Genomic DNA, 19,433 nt, shown 5'->3' with positions numbered 1-19,433 from the left:
GGGTAGGGACTGATTGTCCCCCTGTGTTCTCTCTTCCTACAGAAACTGGAGGCTTAGGAGGGACCTCTCTGCATGGTGCTGCACTGCTCTGAAGGAGGGGAAATGTGGTCAATATACATCCACACATTTTACCCTTCTAACACAGTCTGTCTTGGTTCCTGTGATGCAGGCGTGTGCTTCAACCTCACCACCATGTACTATAATTCCCTCAGTGGTGTCTTGTTCTTGAAAACTTGTTATCTCTCCTTCTTGTGACAGAGAAGGAAGTCAGGAACAACCTATGTCAACATCTTGGTGATGTCACTCAGAAATTTTTAATTTTAATAAACTTTAGCTTATTTTCCAAAAGATTGATTTATTGATTGATTTGAGTTGGGGAGGCAGGGGGAGAGGGAGGGAGAGAATCTTAAACAGACACCTTGCTGAGCACGGAACCCAATGCAGGGCTTGTTCTCACTACTCTGAGATCAGTACCTGAGCTGAAACAAACAGTCAGAGGCTTAACTGACTGAGCCACCTAGGTGCCCCAGCATTTTTTTTTTTTAAATAAAGTTTAGCTTATCAACAATTTCTTTCAGAGATCCTATCTTTGGTGTTATATCTAAAAAGTCATCAACATACCCAAAGTAATCTGGGTTTTCTCTTGTTTCCTCTTCTAGGAGCTTTATAGTTTTGCATTTTACATTTAAGTCTATAATGCATTTTGAGTTAATTGTTGAGAACAATGTAAGGGCTATGTCTAGATTCATTGTTTTATATGTGGATGTGCAATTCTAGAACCACTTGTTGAAGACTATCTTCATTCCATTGTATTGCCTCTATTCCTCTGTCAAATATCAGTTGACCCAATTTGTATGTACCTATTCCTAGGCTCTCTATTCTGTTCCATAGATCTATTTGTATATTCTCTTGCCAGTACCACACTGTCTTGATTTCTGCAGTTCTATAGTAAGTTTTGAAGTTGGGTAATGGCAGTTCTCCAACTTTGTTCTTCAATATTGAGTTAGATGTTTTAGGTCTTTTGCTTCTCCATATAAACTTTATTTATTTTTTTATGACAGAGAGAGATAGCAAGAGAGAGAACACAAGCACAGGGAAGCTGGAGAGTGAGAAGTAGGTTCCCTGCCAAGCGAAGAGCCCAATATGGGGCTCGATCCCACGATGCTAGGATCATGACCCGAGCCAAAGCCTGATGCCCAACGTCTGAGCCACCCAAGAGCCCTTCCATATAAACTTTAGAATCAATTTGTTGATAGCCACAAAATAACTTGCTGGGATTTTTATTGGGACTGTATTGACTGAATAGATCAAGTTGGGAAGAACTGACATCTTGATAATATATTGTCTTCCTATCCATGCGTACAAAATATCTCTCCATTCATTTAGTTCTTTCATTTCATTTATCAAAGTTCTGTGATTTTCATCATATAGATCTTACATATATTTTGTTAGATTTATAACTAGGTATTTCATTTTAGGGGTGCTAATATATAAATGCTATTGTTTTTCATTTCAAATTTCATTTGTTCATTGTTGGTATCATGAAAGTGACTGGCTTTTGTAAATTAACTTTGTATCCTGCAACATTGTTATTATCATTTATTAGTTCCAAGAGTTTTTGGTTGATTCTTTAGGATTTTCTACATAGACAATCATGACATCTGTGAACAAAGATAGTTTTATTTTCCCTTCCCAATCTATATGCCTTTTATTTCCCTTTCTTGTGTTATTGCATTAAGTAGAAATTCCAGTATAATATTGGAAAGGACTGGTGTGAGTGGACGTTCTTGCTTTGTACCTGATCCTAGTGGGAATGCTTCTAGTTTCTCCCATTGAGTATGACATTAGCTGCAGGCTTTTTGTAGATATTCTTATCAAGTTGAGAAACTTACCCTCTATTCATAGTTTACTATGAGTTTTTATCATGAGTGGATCTTGAATTTTGTCAAATATTTTTTTCTGCATCTATTCAAGTGATGGATTACATTAATTAATTTTTGAGTGTTTAACCAACTTTACATACCTAACATAAATTCCACTTGGTCCTGGTGTGTAATTCTTTTTATACATTGTTGGATTTGATTTGTTAATATTTTATTGAGGATTTTTGCATCCATGTTCATGAGAGATATTGGTCTGTAGTTTTCTTATAATGTCTTTATCTGGTTTTGGGTTTAGGGCAATGTTGGTCTCATAGAATGAGTTAGGATATATCCTTTTGTTTATATTTTCTGAAAGAGATTATGGAGAATTGGTATTATTTCTTCCTTAAATGTTTGGTAAAGTTCACCAGTGAATCCATCTAGGCTTAGTGTTTTTCTGATTTGGAGATTATTAATTATTGATTCAATTTCCTTAATTTCTTTAGGTCTATTCAGAGCATTTATTTCTTCTTGTGAGAGTTTTGGCAAATTGTATCTTTTAAGTACAATTTGAAATACAGATTGGTAGATGTCCTCTGGGTTATCACAGTTGAGGGCATAGAGTTATTCAAAACATTTCTTTATTATCTTTATTATGTCCATAGACTCTGTAGTGATGTCTGCACTTCCATTTCTGACCTTAATAATTTCTGTCCTCTTTTTTCTTAGTTGTCCTGGCTAGAGGCTTACCAATTTTATTTACCTTTTCAAAGAAGGAACTTTGGATATCATTGATTTTTTTCCATTGATTTCTTATTTTCATTTTCATTAATTCCTGACTAATTTTTATTATTTCTGTTCTTCTGCTTACTTTGGATTAAATTTGCTCTCCTTTCTCTAGCTTCCTAAGGTGGACATTTGGATTACTGATTTTTAGATCTTTTAAAATATATGCATATATTAAATATATACATTAAAAAAGAAGCACTGCTTTTGCCACATGCCACAAATTTTGATAAATTGTGTTTTCATTTTTATTTAATTCAAAATATTTTAAAATTTTTTTGAGGTTTCTTTGACCCATGTATGATTTAAACATACGTTGTTTAATCTCAATGTATTTGGGGTAATGCCTCTTTATAAAATAAATGAAAGAAGACAGTTAAGTGAAAACATTTTGTTGTAATCTTTATAGCCCAGCTCCCAATCAAAGCTCTCAAAATAAATGGAAATTTGAGAATATAATTTTTGTCTCAATTCTGGACTTCCATATTTAACAGCACACTTCTTTCCATACCCAGGAGCAGAGCACTCATGAAATGCAGGGCAAGATCAGCTAACTTGAGGATGGAATTTTATTACAATAAATTTTAAAAGAATCACCACAGCTGCTGTGTGCAATGTGCAGGACTAGAATATGTGAAATTCAGTTTGGCCTCCATTATAATTAACACTGTAGAAGAGATTATATTTATTATTGTTGTTGTTATTGTTATTATTCAAGTGTTAATACACATATTTTTAAACCCACTCTAATCTGGTAACAGCTGATCATGGAAAGATGAATTACTTATTTTCTTTCTTTAGCTATTTATATTATGACTGAGAAATAACATTATTTCACTTAATTAGAGGAATGAACTAGCATGAATCAGTTATAAAAATAGAAGAGAAAAATTAAAAAATAAGTAAGTTTAGTATTCATCAGTTAACTATTTTGTATCTCATTTTCATGGAAGAGAAAGTTAGCCTTTTCTCCTTCCCTCAGTTGTGATTTCACTGTAGACCGAAAGCTAATAAATAAGCCATTTCTGGGCTTTCTTTTTTGATGAGAAAAGATTTTAAAAAGCTATTGCTTAAAGCATCTTTCTCTTGTATGAGGAACAAATAAAGCAGAATCTGGTGATTAGACTATATTTGCAACATTTGTTTGTTAAGCCTGGAACTTTTTAGAAACAAGTATACAATTATTCATCTAATCTAAACTTTGCATTTTTCTGTTTTCAGGTCAAACTCCAAGAGTTTGAGGTCGAATTTTGATGGAGGGCCCAGATGTCCTCAGCTGTCATGAGGAATACTTACCATATTTGCTTGCATATTTTCTCCATTATATTGGCAGATACTTAGTTACTGACATAGAAAAAAGAGGTGGATTAAGGAGTCAATCTATCAATCACTGTAGCCTAGAGCCAATATTACCCGTGACTTGCGTGATCTAAGGCTTTCAGCTTTACTGTATTTTTTTAGAAAGAAGACATTGTTTCACAGGCGACTAATAAAACAATAATAAGGATGGTAGGAATAATAAGAAAAATAACAGATACCTATTGAGCACCTACTACCCAACTACAGAAGCATGTACACACACACACACACACACTCTGCCTCTTCTTTCCACCATAGTTGTTATCACCTCCTCACATATCCATTTTCCTCCCTGTTGGTGAAAAACTGGAAAAAGGGCTTATTGATGCCTACAGAAGTTTTGAGATGCATCGGTTTGCTATGATATCATCACAGGTATGGAAATGTAGCTTTAACTAAGGATTCCTTAGCTTTGACCAAATGTTTGCACCATTATGTAAGGCATTGCTTACACTTCAAGAAGGACCAGCAAGGGAAGAAACGATGCAAAGAATCTGCTCAAAGTTTGGGAGAAAAAATGTCTTTGTTAGTTAGAGACTTAACCTCTCTCCCAAACATCAAGAACAAAAAAATAACAGCCCTATTAATAGAACAAATGTGGAAATACTGCCAGGACTGAAAATCCCAGCCCATAGCAACTGCCAGTTTTAGGGAACTTCCAGTGGGGAAGGTCCAGAGGGAACTAAGGATATTTGCCCCCAGCAAAAATTAGGGGGAAAAGAAGTTCCCTTACCTGTTGTTAATTGCCAAAATGCTTATCAAGCCTTTTCAACACAAGAGCTTCTTGGGACGTTTACACATATATGGAGAGAAAAAAAGAGGCAATGACAGTGTTTAGTTTTTTTATTACCTTTCATAGTTTTCTCAAGTATAACAAATGCTGACTATCTCTGAGGAATAAACTGTAAGGTTTGAAAAAGCTGGACACCAAAAAGATGCATCTTCTTCATCTTTGCCAGGTTAAGATGATCCAAATTTCTCCTTCTGTTTCAAATGTCTGTGGATGCCCCTAAATAGACAGATTCACTGGCCATGTGTAACTAGACCTAGTTGTGTTGCTGGGCTTGGATAAAACATTTTCATTAAGCCCTCTTCTGTGTTCCATGGCACTATTGATGAACTGAGTTGCTATGCTGATCAATCAATTTAATAATCAATGCATTTAAAACAAAGGTTTTGTTTTTTTTGGTTGAGTTGGTTGTTTATTTTACTAAATCAACTTGCTACATTAGGGCCAGAGGGAAAAGGTTGCATGCTCACCTAGGAAAAAAAAATGTGAGAAAAATTATATTCTCACAATTGATGAGACCATCACTTTTTTTTAAATTCCCAAAGTCTTTTTTTAAAGATCTATTCATTTATTTGACAGAGAGAGAGAACAAGTAGGGGGAGGGACATAGGGAAAGAATCTCGAGCAGGATCCCCACTGAGGGCAGAGCCGAATGTGGGGCTCAATCCCATGACCCATGAGATCATGACCTGAGCTGAAACCAAGAGTTGGTTGCTTAAGCAACAGAGCCACACAGGTACCCCAAGATCATCACTTTTTTATAGTGAAAAATCCATACAGTATGGGTTTCTTTAAAATGATTATTGAACATTTTTAAACTACTCACTTTCATGCTCAACACCAGGCAAGTTATAGGCATGCAAAATTGAACAAACCATTGAAATTTTTGCCCTCATGAAGTTTATAGTTTAGATGACCGGAAGAGGCTTTGCATAAATAATTAGACAAATAAATAAATATATACAAATGATGAGTGCAATTTACTTTATACTTAAAAAATGAAGAAAAAGCATTTTTAAAAAGGAATGCAAAGTATCTTTAATTTTTTTCCTTTTTTCCCTTCCTTCCTTCCCTCTTTCCATCCCTCCTTCCTTTCTTCCCTTTCTCCTTCCCTCTTTCCTTCCTCCTCCTTTTTTTGCTTTATTGGAGAATGTATAGATTGAAAGAGGTTATAATATATAAATATGAAGTAAACCTAAGAGACAACATGAACAGTTTCTTCGAGCAGAAAGCATGGGAAAAAGAATAACAAGGCATAAGAAAAGAAGTGGAGTAGGAAGGAAAAAACACCTAGGACCCCATGAATTCCATTTAATATATATGATAATAGAAATTAATGGCATAGGTTTGTAAGCTTAGAAAAATAAATCCAGAGGAAGGAAATCACTTAAGAAAGAATTTTCTTATTTTTTTGGAAATGGAGAGTTTCATTTTGTTTTGGGTTGGGTTTAGGTTTTCTTTTTAAAGATTTATTTGAGAGAGTGTATATGCAGGTGGTGAGGGATGGGGCAGAGGGAGAGGAAGAGAGAGAATCCCAAGCGGACTTCCTGCCCAGCAGGAAGCTGGATGTGGGGTTCGATCTCACGACCCTGAGATCATGGTCTGAGCTGAAATCAAGAGTCAGATGCCTAACTGACTGAGCCACCCATGTGCCCCTGCTTTGTTTTGTTTTTAAACTGTTCTCATGAAGTATATTTTATTAGCAGAATTTTGGATGAAGTAATTAATTACTGGCTCAGAGGAATGAAATGTAATGCCCATGGTCACAGAGGCAGAGCTAGGTTGGGCTACCAGGTTTCCTAATGCCTAAACCGGGGTTCCTTTCACTGTATTGTTTCAATTCTAAGTAAAGAAATCTTCCCAAATGCCATGCCTTACTTTTTTTAAAGGACATTTTTAGTTTACATATGAACAGCTTGTCTACAGTTTAGCTGGAGGCAGGACACTTATTTTCCATCTTTCCTGATTGCCTATGGTCACTCTCCTGGTTCCGTCCCGCCTGTACTCAGAGTTACCTAGTGGGTGAGGTTGGGAGAAAAAACTGGGCAGGTGCAACTCTGTACCTCCTTCCTCCCTCCCCACCCCACCGCCCTGGGTATCTGCCTATAGAGAGCTTTGAGTTTCCATGGGAGAGGCCTACCACAAGCAGATAACCTACCTAAGCTTCAATCTCCAAACAGCTTTAGCAATAACAAAACTGATATTTTTATCTCATCCTTTGAGTCCTGTAAGCTCAGATGGGAAAGAATAGTATAAATTATTGGTACTCCTCTAAGCCCAACATATTTTATCAAGAGACATACTTCATAGTGGTTAAAAACATGGACACTGTGTTTATATCCCAGGTCTGACATTTACTAGCTGTGTGATCTTGGGTAAATTGCTTAACTCCTCTGGACCTCTACAAAATGGGGACAATAACAGAATCTACCTGGAAGTGTTTATGTAACAATTTGAACAAAATTTTAAGCATCTGATACATAGGAACACTATATTAATGTTAGCTTTGTTTTTCTCTTAGATAAAATTAAACAGCTTTTTAGCAGTGGTTTATTATTATGTGCAAGGGACAATCTTTCAAGAAGTCTGTCAAGAAGACTGTGTCTTGTATAAAGGGACTTTTATATTACACAAATATTTCAAATATTTATTTTTATATGGAAACAATGAAGTTTATGGCTAAAAGTATGGACTCTGGAGTCAGATACCTTGGTTCAAATTCTAGCCTCATGACTTACCAATTGTGTGACTTCAGGCAAGTTATTTAAGATTGGATCTCAATTTTCTCATATGTGATATAAGGATAATGATAGTATCCACCTTAACAGATTGTCATGGAAAATGACAATATTTATAAAGTACTTATTGATCTGATATTCTTTATATTTATTAAAGAAAATAAATGCATAAAGTGGAGTGGAATTGCCAGGTCCTGTGGTAGCTCTATGTTTAACCTTTTGAGAAACTGTAAGATATTTTCCAAAGCAATTGAAACAGTTTACATTCCCACCAACAGTACATGACGGTCCCACTTTCTCCACATCTTCACCAACACTTCTTCTTGTTCATCTGTTTAATCCACTGTTTAACCCAGTGGATGTGAATTGGTATCTCACTGTGCTTTTAACTTGCATTTCCCTGAAGTCAAATGATGTAAGCCTTTTTCATATATTGATTGGCCATTCTTGGAGAAATGTGTACTCAGATCCTTGTGCATGAAATATCTTCTTGGAGAAATGTGTATCAGAAATATCAGAACTGGGTGGCTCAGTCATTAAGTGTCTGCCTTCGGCTCAGGTCATGGGATTGAGCCCTATGTAGAACTCCCTGCTCAGCTGGGAGCCTGCTTCTCCCTCTCCCACTCTCCCAGCTTGTGTTCCCTGTCTTGCTGTGTCTCTGTCAAATAAATAAAATCTTAAAAAAAAAAAGAAATATCAGAACTATCTTCCTGGTGCACATTTTAAAAAACTGGGTCATCTTTTTATTATTGAATTATAACAATTCTTTATATATTCTGGGTGCAAGTTCCTCATTAGATATATGATTGCAAATATTTTCTCCAATTCAGTGAATTATCTTTTCCCTTTTTTTGCTTGTGTTCTTTGAAGCACAAAAATTTTCCTTTTGAAGACATCTAATTAATCCATTGTTGTTGCTGTTGTTCTCATGCTTTTGGTATCATATCTAAGAAGTCTTTGCTGAACCCAATGTCATGAAGAGTTACTTCTATATTTCATCTAAGTGTTCTATAGTTTTAGTTCTTATATTTAAATTAATTATACATTTTGAATTAATTTTTTGTGTACAGTGTGAGGTTGTAGTCTAATATCTTTTTTATTTTTCACATGAATATCCAGTTGTTTCGGCCCCATTTGTTGAAGACTGTTCTTTCCCTATGGAATTAACTTGGTACCTCTCTTGAAAATCAATTGACTATAAATGCGAGGCTTTATTTATGGACTCCAACTCTATGCCATTGATCTCTGTGTCTATCTTCATGCCAATATTACACTTTTGATTCCTGTATCTTTGTGGTAAGCTTTGAAATCAGAAAGAATGACGCCTTCAACTTTGTTCTTTTTTAATATTGATTAGACTATTATGAGGACCTTGAATTTCCAAATGAATTTTAGGATTAACTTACAAATTTCTGTAAAGAAACCACTTTGGATTTTCATGGGGATTGCATTAAATCAGTAGATCAACTTGGGGAGTATCTTCATATAACAATATTTAGCTTTTTGAATTATAAACACAGGATGACTTTCCATTTATTTACATTTTCTTTCCTTCCTTTCAACAGAATTTTATAGCTTTCAGAGTGTAAACTTCACACTTTTTTGTTAAATTTATTCCTAAGTATTTAATTATTTTTTATATTCTTTTGGTTCATTGTTAACATATGAAAATATAATTAATTTATGTATAAATTGTACCTGGCAACCTTACTGAACTTCTTTATTCTAATAGTTTTTTGTGTATAGATTCCTTAAGATTTTATATATTCAAGATTGGTTCATGTAAAAATCAAAATGGTTTTACTTCCTCCTTTCTAATCCAGATGCCCTTAATTTCTTTTTTTCTTATCTAATTGCTGTGACTAGACCCTCAAGTACAAAGTTGAAAGGAAGTAGGAAGAGTGGATACCATTGTTTTGTTTCTGATCTTAGGGAGAAAGCATTCAGTATTAATTATGATGTTACCTGTGAATTTTTAAGGATGCCCTTTATGAGAAAGAGGAAGTTCCCTTCTACTTTTAGTTTGTTGTGACTTGTTATTATGAAGAGGTGTCTATTATCCAATACTTTTTCTGCATTTATTGAAATGTTCATGTGGTTTTGTCCATTATTCGATCAGTATGTTATATTACATTGATTGATGTTAAAGCAACCTTGTGCTTCTGGGACAAGACCCACTTGATCATGGTATCTAATCCTTTTTATATATTGCTGGGTCCAGTTTGCTGGAAATTTGTTAAGAATTTTTGTGCCTATATTCATAAGGGATAGTGACCTGTTAATTTTATTGTCATATCCTTGGCTTTGGTATCGGGTTAATATTAGCCTGATAAAATAAGTTGGATAATGTTCCCTTGCCTTCTACTTTTTGGAAGAGTTTGTGAAGAAATAGTATTAATTCTCCTTTAAATGTTTGGTAGAATACAATAGTAAGTTTATCTGGGAACAGGTTTTTCTTTGTGTACAATTTTAAAACTACTAATTCAATCTCTTTACTTGTGACACCTCTATTCAAATTTTTCAATTTCTTCTTGAATCAGTGTTGATAATTTGTGTCTTTCTAGGAATTTTTCCATTTCATCTATGCTGTCTAACATGTTGGCATACAGTTGTTCATAATATTTGTTCATAATCTTTTTTATTTCTGGATGGTTGGAAGTAGCATTCTCTCTTTCATACCTGGTTCAGTAATTTGAGTCTTCTCTTTTTTTCCCTTGCTCAGTCTGGTTAAAAGCTTGTCCATTTTGTTGATCTTTTTTAACAACCAATTTTTGGTCTTGTTCATTTTCTTTATTGGTTTTGTATTTTCTATTTCGTTAATGTTGTCTCTAATCTTTATTATTTCCTTGCTTCTGCTTTCTTCGGGTTTATTTTTTCTTTTTTTTTTTTCTAGTTCCTTAAGGTGGAAGGTTAAGTTACTGATCTGAGATCTTTTTATATAGGTATTCAGAGCTATAAATTTCTCTTTAATAAATCCTTCACTGCATCCTATAAGTTTTGGTATATTGTGTCTTCACTTTCTTTCATCTCAAAGTATTTTCTAATTTCCTTTGTGATTTCTTCTTTGATCCATTTGTTATTTAAAAGTGTGTTACTTCATTTCCACACATTTGTGAGTTTCACAAATTATTTTTGTTGTTTGTTTCTAATTTAATTTCTTTGTGGTAAGATCATACTTTTTAGACTTCAATCATTTTAAATTTATTGAGTCTTTATATGACCCTGCATATGGTCTCTCTTGGAGAGAGTTCTGTGTGCACTTAAAAAGAATGGGCATTCTACTGTCATTACATGGAGTGATCTAAAGATGCTTTTTCTAGCTGACTTATAGTGTTGTTCATATCTTCCATGTTGTTGATCTTCTATTTTTTCTAGCCATTATTTGTGGGATAGCAAGACTTCAGTGGGTAAAAGAAACAATAATAACAGGAACACACATATATGGCAAAAGCTGTATGTGTATGGCAAAAGCTAACCATTCTCTCATCATTACATACTGCAAACAGTACATGCTGAAAATAACAACAATGGTGAATAAGATAGTTGGGACTACTGAGGTCAGCTTTCCCATTTCCTGCAGTCCCTAGTTAATGCCTCACTAGGACATATACTAATAGTCATGTTCCTTGATGCCCCTCACATAATTGCCTTCTTGAGTTGTTTTGTCTTTGCATCCATATACTGTACATTCTATGAAAATAAGATTAAGAGTCCACCCAGACTTGGGGCTCCATTTCTGCACCTGCCCTTCTCAGCAGTCCCTGGTGGTATAGCCCCTTCGGGCCTCTCTTTGTTCCAAGTTATTGGACTCAGGGTAATAATCTCATCTCTCAGCAAATACAGTACCACCACAATTATTAAACATGGGTTGGTGAATTCTCCAACTATTATCATTCATGGTGTACATATCTTTATTTTAATTCTATAACTATTTCCTGCTTAGCCCTCTACCCATTTACTATACTTGAAAACCATATTTAAACCTTATTACACCACCAGAGTTCATCCACCTCTGCTCCTTTTGTCCACATACATACCAGAGAGAGACATAAAACTTTGGGGATGGAGAGGAGTAAACGTGGGGAGTCCCAGAGCTTGGTGGTATAAAGGATCAGCATAGTACGCTAGTGGCAGACTTAAAAGATCAAGTCACGTTAAATATGATGGAAGTCGGAATTCAAACTAGGAAATTGTGAAGTTCAGGGCTATAAGTTATATATTAGAAATCACAGATGAGTATGATCTCATGGTTAATTGATTTTTGACAAGAGTGCCAAGACAATTTAATGAGAGACAGAATAGTCTTTTCAACAAATGGTGCTGAGTCAACTAAACATTCACATGCAAAAAAAAAAAAAAAGACCTATTCAAAAGGGATTATAGGCCTAAATGTAAGAGCAAAAGCTATAAAACTCTTGGAAGAAAACAAAGGAGTAAAACCTTGAGGGGCACCTGGGTGGCTCAGTGGGTTAAAGCCTCTGCCTTAGGGCTCGGATCATGACCCCAAGGTCCTGGGATCGAGCCCCACATCTGGTTCTCTGCTCAGTCAGGAGCCTGCTTCCTCCTCTCTATCTACTTCTCTGCCTACTTATGATCTCTGTCTGTCAAATAAATAAATAAAATCTTTGGAGGGGGGAAAAAAAAACCTTGAGTAAGGCAAAGTCTTCTTAGATATCACACCAAAAGCATAAGCAATTAAAGAAAAAATAATTAGACTTCATCAAAATTAACAACTTTCATGCTTCAACAGATGCTATTAAGAAAATGAAAATACAACTCACATAAGGGGAAAAATATTTGCAAATAATATATCTGATAGGGACTTGTGCCCAGAGTAAATAAAGAACACTTACAATTTAATACACAAAACCAATTAAATGAATTAAAACAGACGCAAATGATTGAATAGACATTTCTCCAAAGAAGATATACAAATGGCCAACAAGCACATGCTTACCATCATTAGTCATCAGGGAACTATAAATCGAAACCACAGTGAGACTGTAGCATGGCCACCGGCACAGCTGCTGCCTTAGCATTCTTGAATCAGGAGAGCTGGTGGAGGGTGGTGTGCGAGTCCCTGCTCTAATCACTGTGGATAGTTTTTCCTTCAGCTGCGAAGTGTCCAGCCACACCCATTCTTTCACCCTCAAGGTAGAGAAAGAGGGTGATATGGAACACTTGCTGACTTTGACCATGCTCTGCCTCACTGAGGGGGCCAAAGAGGAGCATAATGTGATGCAAAGAATGATAGAATTCATGGCCAAAAACCATGACCACCAGTAGATTGAGAGTCCCTGTGACCAACCTCAAGTTGTCCTGCCAACTCATGCTCAGTTTGGATGATTTACAACTCTAGCCACCTGTAACTCTGTTTCTGCAGTCAGGTTCTGGCCCTGTGCAAATCAGAGGTTAGCACAAGAGTGTTGCTATAAGCAATGACATTTCTGGGGAAGAAGAGAGTGAAGAACGGAGTGAGGAGGAGGAAGCTGAGCTGTGTCCCATCCTGCCTGCCAAGAACCAGTGGTGTAAGCCCTAGCCTTCTTGGAGTGGGAGGAACTCTGAATTTCTAACCTGACCCGCTTTTCCCCACTTGCTTATGAGATCGAAGGTCCGCATCTGAAGCTCAGGACTACACATTTTTAATACTTCTACATTTTTGGATAAAGTTTGAATGAAGTGATGTGAAGACTTTTTGGGAAAAAAAAAACAAAAAACAGCACACAGTGAGAAACTACTTCACACTCATTAGGGTTGCTATAATAAAAAAAGATGGACAAGAATAATTGTTGAGGGTGCCTGGGTGGCTCAGAGGGTTAAGCCTCTGCCTTTGATCAAGTCATAATCTCGGGGTCCTGGGATTGAGCCCCACATAGGACTTTCTGTTTGGCAGGGAGCCTGCTTCCTCACCCCCACCCCCATGCCTGCCTCTCTGCCTACTTGTGATTTCTCTCTTTCTGTCAAATAAATAAATAAAATCTTTAAAAAGAAAATGAAAAGTTTTAAAAAAAGAATAAGTGCTAACAAGGATGTGGAGAAATTAGAACTTTTACACACTAATAGAGGGAATATAAAATGGCACAGGCACTTGGGAAAATAGTTCAGATGTTCTTTAAATAATTAAATAATTAAATATGTAGTTACCAGATGACCAAGAGATTCTACTCTGAGGTATATCCTCAAGAGAAGAGAAAGCATATGTCCTCACAAAAACTTATACATGCATGTTCATAGCAGCATTATTCATAGTCCAAAATGGAAAAAACCTGAATAACCATAAACTAAAGAATGAATAAAGAATATGTGGCCTAAACGTACAATGTAATTTTATTTGGCCATAGAAAGGAATAAAATATTGATGCATGCTAGAACAAGAATGAATCTTGAAAACGTTATGCTAGGTGAAAGAAGCCAGATGCAAAATGGCACGCATCGTATGATTTCATACAATCATAAAAAATACTGAATTTTAGAGGGGACTGGGTGGCTCAGTCATTAAGCATCTGCCTTCGGCTCAGGTTGTGATCCCAGGATCCTGGGATGGAGCCCAGCATTGGAGCTCCCTGCTCAGCAGGAAGTCCACTTCTCCCTCTCCCACTCCCCCTGCTTGTGTTCTCCTCGCTGTCTCTCTCTCTGTCAAATAAATAAATAAAATCTTTTTTAAAAAAACACTGAATTTTATACCTTAAAATGTTTAACTTTATGGTTTATGAATTGTATCTCAATAAAGCTAGTATTTTTTTAATTTAATTTTTTTCCAGTGTTCCAAAATTCATTGTTTATGCACCACACCCAGTATTTTTTAAAATGTGAATAAGATAATTTCCCAGCTCTTAAGAAAGTCACACTTGAGCATGGGTAAAATTGCCATTGCTGGTTGTTTATAACTGAGCCTCTGTCTGGACTTCCCACCTGAGAGGTCAGTGCCCTTGGGATAAACTCCTGTTACCTACCTGGAAGATGAGTCTCCTGTACATCAGGTGAATGCCATACCCCACTATGCCAACTGTCTGTCCAACTGTGGCATACATGCGACAGACACTCAGAAATTCTTGAACTAACTTGGTTTCTTCCAAATTCTCAGCTTGTCCGTGGGAAACTCAGTCTCATGCTGGATCACTCTGATTCTCAATACTAGTCCTATCTACCTGGATGATTTACTACCTCAGAGATCTTTCTGTTTTCATCAACTGTCCTAATGGATATCGAGTCTTGCTTATCCTATTTCAACCGAGGTCCATTTCTGACCATGCTGAGTAGATCTCCTTTCAGCTAGCTGTCAAGTGGCCTCATATGGCTGGCGAGGCAATGTGTTCTAACCCAAGAATACAGCAGTTAAGAGTCCAATCCTCCACATTCCTCAGTTCAGACAAATAGCAAAGCTCGGTCACTCCTCTTTCTCTCTCAGCCTTCTCTTTTCAACTTCACACTGTGGAAAGAATGATCTTTAAAAAAATGTGAATTGGATCATGCCTCTTCCTGCTTAATTGCTAACACAGATTGAATTTTTAATGTCAAGTACATTTCTAAGCCCTTTATATCTATTGATATGTTATATCTTGATGATAGTAAGTATTATTCTTCTTCTCATTTTACAGATGAGCAAGATGAGGCATGGAAAGGTTAAGTTGCTTACCCAAGAGAATACATTCACTAAGCTGTTGGCATGAGAAATCAACCTAGACAGCATGTCTCCAGAGTCCTTGATCTCAGCATTATACCATCCCCTTCTCAACAGCTCATTCCACTGAGAGTTAAATTCTTACCGTGGTTTTCAAGGCCTATATGATTTGGCACTTGCTCTCCTCATCTTCTAGCCCTGCCCAGTACCTGAGCTCACCATAATCCAGTCACATGAGCTTGTTGTTAATGCCTTGTATGTGTCAAGCTCTGCCCCCACCCCAGTACCTTTGCACTTTCAGTAGCCTCTGTGATGTATCTGCTCTCCTCCCCTTCCTTTGCATGTCTGGCTGTTTAAATGTTACCATGTCAGAGATCTTCCCTGATCTTCCTCTCTTAGCAAATACTCCCTCTCCAGCTCTCTGTCCCCAGACTGTTCTTGTATGACAGCAGCCTGCTCATTTTATTCCAATCATTTTTCTCAATGTGTTTACCCAATTATGAACTTCCTCCCCTGTTGGACTGTGAGATCTTGAAGATGGGAGCTATGTCTGATTAGTTCACTTGGCACCTAGCTCTCTATCTGACATGATGTCAGCACATAAGCAAAATTAGCTTAACGAATGATGAAGAGGGCTTAACCTATACCTTTGTTATAGGACATATCAACTTATACTGCTATTATTCTGGACTTCTTAAAGTAGGGCTCCATTTTTGTTAATCTGTATGCCCTTTGTGTCTAGTATATTCACACTAGAATGCTTTAATATATATTGAATAAAGAGAATGAATAAAGGCGTGAGCCATTAATGACCAGGATTTGCCAAGAAAGACTTTACAGAAGAGGTACTTAAATGATTTATTTCAGTTGCCAAAAACATTTTTTCAAACATAAAAGATGCATTTTTAAGGCTCCTTATGAAGCAAACAGTTCTTGCCAAATAACATATCAATCATTCAAATGTAACGGAGAAAATACCATATGGATACTTCTATTGCAAAAGGAAAAAAAAAGGCATGGGTTTAAGTTATATAGGAACCTACAGAAAAAGAGAATTTTGCCAAGCATTTAAATAGTGACAAGGTATTAATGTTGGCCTCCAAATCCCCAAAGGGACAGACCATATCTATGCATACCTTCTGAACTGGATCAAGGGCCAGGTGATTTAATCCCCAACAAAGGTAGTTAGTGGAGATCAATTCTTTTTTAACTCGATAAATGCGACAGATATGGACTAAATCAGTTGTTGTCTAAGCTGTTTATTTTACTCGCACTTAACCTATAATTCATTATTCTTTTAATACGGTGCTTCAGACAAGTTAGTGAAGTCAGAGTGTGGGATTAGAAACAAAGCTCTATTACTTACCTGCTGTGTGACTTCAGGCAAAATATCCTCTAAGCTTTGGCTAAGCTTTGGTTTCCTGGCTTATAAAATTGGGATAATAGTAGTACCTGAATGTGAAATGCTTTCCATAGTGCCTGTCATACAGATATCCTTCTCTAAAGGTTAGATATTAATAGTATTGTTTTGGGTCATGTGGAGGAGGAGGCACCAGTTTGGCTATCAAGAGATCTAAGTTCTAGTCCTCATTCTTTCACTAACTACTTGTAAGGCTTTGGGCAAACCCCTTGGTGGTTTTCTGTCTCAGCTTCCTCTTTGATAAATAAGGGCATTTACATGACTATTTGTTTCAGATATCTATTGCTGCATAATAAACCATCAAAACTCAGTGTCTGAAAATGACAACTCATTATTTTCATAGCTCTGTGGGTTGACTGGTAGCAAGTGGAATGTTCTTTTGCTCTATATCATATAGCTGAGGTCACTCAAGTACCTGCATTCAGCTGGGGGTTTGCTTGGGGGTTTGCTTGGGGCAGTAATATGTAAAGTAGCATCTCACCATCTATGGTCTCTCTCTTCACATACTCTCTTCATTTCATAGTCTAGCCCAAGTATCTTTACAACGATACTTCCAAGAGGGAGTATTCCAAAAGGACAAATTCCAACATAAAGGGCTTATCAAGCTTCTATGTCATTTTGCTTGCTGATATTCCATTGGCCAAAGCCAGTCAGATAGCCAGCCCTGAGTTAATTTGGAAGAAGACTACCCAAGGGCATGAATACTGTGAGGTGTGTTTTACTGGAGACCATCAATGGAACAGTCTACCCTACCACGATTCCAGATTTTCTTCAGAATCAGCATATACCAACTTAATTATCTTGTGCTTAGTACCTTTCCATTTTGTCATTTTGCTTCTTAACACGCTATTGTTTCATTAATATGGCATGCTTATGGAAGCCATCATAGGTCAAATTCCCTTGTCTATTAAACAAAAAATAAGCTGTAGATAAATTTTCCACTTTTACTTTTGTTGGAGTTTTCCCTAACTGTTGACTTGGCTCCTAACTTTCCTGGGTCGGATATATGTCAATATGCTAAATTTTCAATCACTTGAAATTTTAAGGACTATTCCCCACCCCACAAAAATTTCACTACCTTTCTTTAGGCTTCCCTTAATCCACTGTCTTTCCCTACATCTTTTCTCCTTTTGTATCTCTTGGAGAGACATTTACATAAGGTACGCAGCTCTAGCTGCTCAGTGTCTACACAAGTCTAATCTTTTCTGGAACTTTCCCTCAGCATCCTCCTAGAACAAAACAGAGGCAGCTCTCTTCACTTCACATAATGTTCAAGCCCTGCTCTTGCATCCCGTGTTTCAGCAAATGCTGATCGTCTGCCTGTTGATGCTGAAAAAAGAAGTTCCGAATTTTCTATCCATCTGGAGCCAACTAGAGGATGTGTGGGTTCAGGAAAACCCCCATCTCCCCAGCTGACAGCCCCATGCGCATTGGCGCAATTGCACCCACTCTATCCCTTGTCATCTATATGCGTTTTTGAAAGGCAAAGCAACAAACCACTGTTCATTAGAACAAGCTGTTTCACACTATCTTCAGGGACATACCCTATTGCTGATATAAAAACTCGATGTAGGGGTTGGGGTTTTCATCTCAAAATGCTCCCATTCTGGTCTCTGGCTGAGTCATTTCAGGTTGAAGTGGAAACCTAGCAACTATCTGGTTAATGGGATCAACTGAGGCAGCAGGAGGTCTGGCTGAGGTACAGAGTTTAGCATTTAGCAACAATAAAGAGCTTGGAGAAACTGTGGACTCAAACTGAGGGTTTTAGAGGGGGGTGGGGTGATGGGTGAGCCTGGTGGTGGGTATTAAGGAGGGCACTTATTGCATGGAGCACTGGGTGTTATATGTAAACAATGAATCTTGGAACACCACATCAAAAACACATAAAACAATTTTTAAAAAAGAGAAAAAGAGCTTGGAGTCTAGGCTTTCCATAAGGCTAAAAATATCTTGTTAGAAGCCATTTCAGGAAGCTAAACAATCACTTTCCTGGGATTCCTCTCTTTAGAAATCAACAAAGCAAAAACCACACAGATCTTATCTGATAATTGCTATTAACTATGCTGTAATGTTTTCCCAAGGTTATCTAATATGTCATTGATAACACACAGAGTAGAGCTAGGGTGGGTCCTTCAACAGAGCATCATGTCAGGAAAGTTACTAATATGTCAAATAGTTTCAAGAAGGCACACCAAGCCCACTGATACAATTTTTGAAACTATATATTTTATAAAGTAATATGGATTGATTAATACAAACTGAATACAAACTGCCTTCCTGAAGGCAGACTAGCAATGCAAACCTATGGCTTTGCTCACTTTTAATTGAGTGTAAATATATCTGAGGTTAATGTGTGTTTTAAGAAGTCAACTCCCAGTAAAAATCAAATGTTCCAAAAGTTCTCCCATTTATGTAAATGATCCAAGAATACTATGCTTCTTACATGTATGTGTTTTTTAAGAAAATCATTTTAAGAAAATGAATTTTAACAGAAGAAACAGTAGAAAGAATAATAAGTTAAATACATTAAAATACAAAATATATTGTTCATTTTGTCTGTTTCTAGCAATACTACGTAATGGAAAAATTCTTATCTTAAAAAGACTAAGAGTCTATGTAGGCATAGAAAAATACCTGAGCAGATCTACAACAGGATATTTGACTCTGGGTAGAGAAACCAGGGGTGGCAGGGAGACTCAGTTCACATTTTATATGTTCATTTTATGGTAGACTTTATAACATTATCATGTATTACATTATCATAGAAAATTAGTTGAAAAAGGACAAACTTTAGTTTCGTATTTTCTTTTATTAATCTTATCCCCAGGTCACAAGTAGAAGTTAATAGGGATAGAAT

The 19,433-nt window shown here is 36.5% G+C and overlaps 1 pseudogene; it reads left to right on the top strand.

Moving 5' to 3' along the window:
- The first annotated feature begins 12,543 nt into the window (after positions 1 to 12,543).
- On the top strand, positions 12,544 to 13,074 carry LOC122897422 (annotated as a pseudogene).
- Positions 13,075 to 19,433: the final 6,359 nt, after the last annotated feature.

The sequence above is a fragment of the Neovison vison genome, chromosome X (assembly GCF_020171115.1).
Source record: "Neovison vison isolate M4711 chromosome X, ASM_NN_V1, whole genome shotgun sequence".
Lineage (NCBI taxonomy): Eukaryota > Metazoa > Chordata > Mammalia > Carnivora > Mustelidae > Neogale > Neogale vison.
Note: the sequence above shows the minus strand (reverse complement) of the source record. Positions and strands in the feature narration are given on the sequence as shown.